At 44.4% G+C, this 6,000-nt stretch overlaps 1 protein-coding gene across 1 annotated transcript in view; it reads left to right on the top strand.

The window, feature by feature from the left end:
* Positions 1 to 692: 692 nt before the first annotated feature.
* The window catches only part of LOC129718631 (cytosolic carboxypeptidase Nna1), a 331,733-nt gene continuing 326,425 nt past the window's right edge, over positions 693 to 6,000 (top strand). The window contains exon 1 of the mRNA XM_055669583.1: positions 693 to 1,079. The gene's annotated coding sequence lies outside the window, so the exon portion shown is untranslated. The remainder of the gene's footprint in view (positions 1,080 to 6,000) is intronic.

The following is a 6,000-nucleotide window of genomic DNA, read 5'->3' as shown; positions in this document are numbered from 1 at the left end:
AAGATGTATAGACCTATTTACGTACGAATGTGTTAGTGCCACCCGTTGAGAACAACACTAATAAATCACTGTTTTGTTTGCAATGCTACGTTTTGAACAGCTGGAAAATTTTCCAGGTGAACACTTGTTTTATGTTTTAAATTTGTGACCAGGAATCTAAAGTAGCTGGTGAACGCAATCGGTAAAATAAGGAAAAAGTATTGAAGCAACTCTACATGGCTATACACGTTTACTAGTGTGCGCATGTGAAAAGTCACTGATCTCTATGAATTATACAATATGCTCATGTAAGATATAAATATTGCTTTCTAATTTAAGACTTAGTGAGACAGAGTATCCATGTTATTCTACTTCTCGTTATCGCAGCAAGATTTAAAAAGTCTTTATTTCGGATTTTTTCATACAGCCTCGGCCTCCGAAAAGAATAATGTTCTCGCCTTCACTCTAAAAAACCAAAATTCTCACCTTCATTTTCAGGTAATGCATTTGGGATAGAATTAAATTGACAACTTCTATCAATAGCTATATTTTTTTCTGTATATTCTGAACTATTAACTTCTGTAAAGTTGCTTCAATTCGTAAAAAAACTTGATGCTGATTCATAAATCTAGGTCTGGCGATTTCTGAAAATAAAGCGAATAAATAGAACCACATTAAACTAACATACATGTTTCATTCTGTGCCGAACACGCATCAGTACTGGACGTGTTTGGTGATCGGTCCGATAGAGTATAAAACAAAAGACGTGTGAACAAGTGTTGGCATTGTTTGCCTGGTCGAGTGAAATAAATCCGGGTTCAAGGTCGTGCCTTTGTGCAACTGTTTCGCATCGTGACTGCCAGCTGGTGCGCAAGCCGATTTGGCTGCTGGCTGGATTGTGCTACAGCAGTGGACGAGACACAAACGAGGAAAAAGAAGAAGCCATCAGTGTCAGCGAGTTGTATCGCTGTGTGGAGTGATCTCACACCTGGCTCGCTGCTGGTGGCTGTTTGGTGCTGCTGTATTGGTGCTGCTGGCTGTAACGGCTGCTACTTCGAACGATCGGACAACCAACCTTACTGGAAGGGAGAAATAAAAAGGTACGTGTTCTTGTCAGCGCTAGTGCGCTAGACTTAGCGCAATGGATGTAGATCCCTCGCCTCCCGCGCCACCATCCCCGAACCCCTCTGACCCTGACCCTTCTGTTACCCCCTCCTCTGTTCATTCTTCAGTCCCACCTCGCCCCAGGCTTTACCCAGACGGAGCCCAGGGCAGCTATACTGTTTATTTTCGGCCAAAGGCAGGACCGAAATCGAAAAAGTTGAACCTCTTGCAGATTTCTAAAGACCTGACGAAGGAATACAAGGGCGTGACCGAAATTTCCAAGGTCCGGCCTAACAAGCTCCGTGTCGTGGTCGGTAACCTGAAAGAGGCCAACGATATAGCTTGCTCTGAGCTCTTCACAAGCGAGTATCGCGTTTACATACCCGCACGAGACGTGGAGATCGACGGTGTCATAACCGATTCGAGTCTGTCCGTCGAGTGTATACTGCAAAGTGCCAAAGGGTGCTTTAAGAACAAAACGTGTCCCGAAGTAAAGGTGCTCGACTGCAAGCAATTGCGGTCAGCATCGATCATCGGTGGCAAAACAGTATACACTCCGTCAGACTCGTTTCGAGTTACGTTCGCCGGGTCTGCACTACCAAGCCACGTCTCGATCCACCGGGTTCGTCTCCCTGTGAGGCTCTACGTGCCCCGCGTCATGAACTGCCTGAATTGCAAGCAGTTAGGCCATACAGCCGCCCACTGCTGCAATAAGGCACGTTGTGGCAAGTGTGGGGAGTCTCATGCGGAAGATTCTTGCAGTGTTAACGCTGAAAAGTGTATTCACTGCGGAGAAAATCTGCATGAGCTCTCGACATGTGCGGTGTACATGCAGCGCAGGGATAAAAAAAAACGGTCTCTCAAAGAGCGTTCAAAGCGTTCCTACGCTGACATGCTGAAGAAGACCGTTACCACTTCTCCCGTTACTTCGAACCCCTTCGATCTGTTGTCCTCTGATGAAACCGATTCTGACGATTCACCAGCGGGAGCGTCTTACGCCAATCCTGGGGAGTCTAGAAAGAGGAAAAATATTTCCTCTCCTAAACTTCCCAGAAAAGGTCCTAAGATTTCTCAAAGTGAAATGAAAGTTACAAACAAACCAAACAGTGCTGCGGAAAAACCGAAGCAAACTTCTCCTGGGCTGGCAAATTTAAAGTCCCAGAAGGAGTTCCCAGCACTGCCAGGAACATCTAAAACCCCAGTTGCTCCTTTTACACTCCCAGTTGATGAAACAAACTCTGGATTAGTGAAATTTTCTGACATTGTGGACTGGATTTTTGAAACTTTCAATGTACCCGATCCAATTAAAATTTTTCTTACAGCATTCCTCCCAACAGTTAGATCATTTTTGAAGCAGTTGACTGCCCAATGGCCTCTCCTTGCAGCGATTGTATCCTTCGATGCCTAATTCAACTGCGTATATGAAGGATTCTATCTCTGTCTTACAGTGGAATTGTAGAAGTATTTTACCAAAAATTGATTCGTTTAAAGTTTTGATAAATAAAAACAAATGCGATGCATTTTCCCTTTGTGAAACTTGGCTTACTTCAAATATTGATCTCAACTTCCATGATTTTAATATTATTCGCCTTGATCGAGACACCCCATATGGAGGAGTACTTTTAGGGATTAAAAAGTGCTATTCTTTCTATCGTATTAACCTCCCCTCGATTCCAGGCATCGAAGTTGTCGCATGTCAAATGACAATACAAGGTAAAGAGCTTTGTATTGCCTCAATATATATTCCCCCCAGAGCACAGGTTGGGCAACGGCTGCTCTTTGATTTAATAGAACTTCTTCCGTCGCCACGTTTGATTTTGGGAGACTTCAACTCTCATGGCGTGGCTTGGGGTTCCCCATACAATGATAACCGCTCCTCTTTAATCTATAACCTTTGCGATGACTTCGACATGACTATTTTAAACAACGGTGAAATGACACGTATCCCGAAACCTCCAGCGCGCCCAAGCGCTTTGGATCTATCCTTATGTTCGACGTCGCTACGGTTGGATTGCACATGGAAGGTAATCCTCGATCCTCACGGTAGCGACCATCTGCCTATTCTTATTTCATTTACTAACGGGTCAACTCGCATGCGACCAATTGACATTCCGTATGACCTCACACGAAATGTCGATTGGAAATTATACGAGGAAATGATTTCAAAAGCGGTCGAGTCGATTCAACATCATTCACCACTTGAAGAATACAACCTCCTCGCGGGCTTGATTCTCGACGCCGCGTTGCAAGCCCAAACGAAGAAATATCCCGGCGTAACGATCAAAGAACGGCCTCCCACTCCGTGGTGGGACCAAGAGTGCTCCGATGTCTACACGCAAAGATCCGACGCGTTTAAGGCCTACCAGACGGGAGGTATACCTGGCGACTATTTACGGTATTCGGAGCTTGATACCAAGCTTAAAAGCTTGGCTAAAGCAAAGAAACGTGGATATTGGCGTCGGTTCGTGAACGAGACGTCGAGGGAGACATCGATGAGCACTCTTTGGAACACAGCCCGAAGAATGCGGAATCGCGTAACGGTCAACGAAAGCGAGGAGTCTTCAAGTAGGTGGATATTTGATTTTGCCAGGAAAGTATGTCCGGACTCTGTTCCTGAGCAAAATATTGTTCGCGATGCGTCTCCGGGCCACGACGCGATAGAATCACCTTTTACGATGGCAGAATTTTCAGTTGCCCTCCTGTCCTGTAACAATAACGCGCCTGGATTAGATAGAATCAAATTCAACTTGTTGAAGAATCTACCCGGCAATGCCAAGAGGCGCTTGTTGAACTTGTTCAATAAGTTCCTGGAGCAAAACATTGTACCGCAGGATTGGAGGCATGTGAAGGTGATCGCCATCCAAAAACCAGGGAAACCAGCTTCTAATCACAACTCTTATAGGCCGATTGCAATGCTATCCTGTATCCGGAAATTGATGGAAAAAATGATACTCCGTCGTTTAGACCACTGGGTCGAATCAAATGGTCTACTATCAGAAACTCAATTTGGCTTCCGCCGTGCCAAAGGGACGAATGATTGTCTTGCGTTGCTTTCAACAGATATTCAGCTGGCGTATGCTCGTAAAGAACAAATGGCGTCTGCGTTCTTGGACATTAAGGGGGCTTTTGATTCCGTTTCTATTGACATTCTTTCGGGTAAACTTCACCGACAAGGATTTTCTCCAATTTTGAACAATTTTTTGCACAATTTGTTGTCCGAAAAGCACATGCATTTTACGCATGGCGATTTGGCAACTTTTCGCATTAGCTACATGGGTCTTCCCCAGGGCTCATGTTTAAGCCCCCTTCTTTACAACTTTTATGTAAATGACATCGACAAATGTCTGGCAAATTCATGCACGATAAGACAACTTGCAGACGACAGTGTAATCTCTGTTACAGGAGCCAAAGCTGCCGATTTGCAAGGACCATTGCAAGATACCTTGGACAATTTGTCTGCTTGGGCTTTACAGCTAGGTATCGAGTTCTCTCCGGAGAAGACTGAGATAGTAGTTTTTTCTAGGAAGCATGAACCTGCTCAGCTTCAAACACAATTAATGGGTAAAACGATTTCTCAGGTTTTGGTACACAAATATCTTGGTGTCTGGTTCGACTCTAAAGGCACCTGGGGTTGTCACGTGAGGTATCTGATGAAAAAATGTCAACAAAGAGTGAATTTTCTTCGTACAATAACCGGACAATGGTGGGGAGCCCATCCAGGAGACCTTATAAGGCTTTACCAAACAACGATATTGTCTGTTATTGAATACGGGTGTTTCTGCTTCCGCTCCGCAGCAAACACACATTTGATCAAACTGGAGCGAATACAATATCGTTGTTTGCGTATCGCCTTAGGTTGCATGCAGTCGACCCATACGATGAGTTTGGAGGTTTTAGCTGGAGTACTACCATTGAAAAACCGCTTCTGGAGCCTGTCTTCTCGTATTCTAATCAAATGTGAGGTCTTGAACCGTCCCGTGATTGAAAATTTTGAAAGGTTAATCGAACTTAATTCTCAAACCCGTTTTATGACATTGTATTTCAATCACATGTCCCAAAATATTAACCCTTCTTCGAATATTCCAAATCGTGTCGACTTATCAAATACTTCTGATTCTACTGTGTTTTTCGATACATCCATGATAGAAGAAACTCGTGGAATCCCGGATCATTTACGCGTGCAGCAGATCCCTAAAATTTTTTCCAATAAATATCGAAACATCAACTGCGACAATATGTACTACACTGACGGATCACTTCTTGATGGGTCCACTGGCTTCGGTATCTTCAATAACAATTTAACCGTCTCCCATAAGCTCGATAATCCTGCTTCTGTTTACGTCGCAGAATTAGCTGCAATTCAGTACACCCTAGGGATTATCGAAAAAATGCCCACGGACCATTATTTCATCTTTACGGACAGTCTCAGTTCTATTGAGGCTCTCCGATCGATGAAAGATGTTAAGCACTCTCCGTATTTCCTGGGGAAAATACGGGAACATCTGAGTGCTTTATCCGAAAAATCTACTCAGATTACCTTAGCGTGGGTCCCTTCTCACTGCTCGATACCGGGTAATGAGAAAGCGGACTCTTTGGCTAAGGTGGGCGCAACAAACGGTGATATTTATGAAAGACCAATTGCCTTTAATGAATTTTTCGCACTTGTACGTCAGAATACGATCATCAGTTGGCAAAATGCTTGGACCAGAGGGGAATTGGGAAGGTGGTTACATTCCATAATCCCCAAAGTATCGACGAACCCGTGGTTCAAGGGGTTGGATGTAGGTCGGGATTTCATTTGCGTGATGTCCCGGCTTATGTCCAATCACTATAGATTTGACGCGCTCCTCCGTCGTGTTGGGCTCGGGGAAAGTGGTATCTGTGCCTGTGGTGAAGGTTATCACGACATAGAGCATG

This window comes from Wyeomyia smithii, chromosome 1, assembly GCF_029784165.1.
Source record: "Wyeomyia smithii strain HCP4-BCI-WySm-NY-G18 chromosome 1, ASM2978416v1, whole genome shotgun sequence".
Classification (NCBI taxonomy): Eukaryota; Metazoa; Arthropoda; class Insecta; order Diptera; family Culicidae; genus Wyeomyia; species Wyeomyia smithii.
The sequence above is the reverse complement of the archived record's forward strand: the minus strand, read 5'-3'. Positions and strand labels throughout refer to the sequence as shown.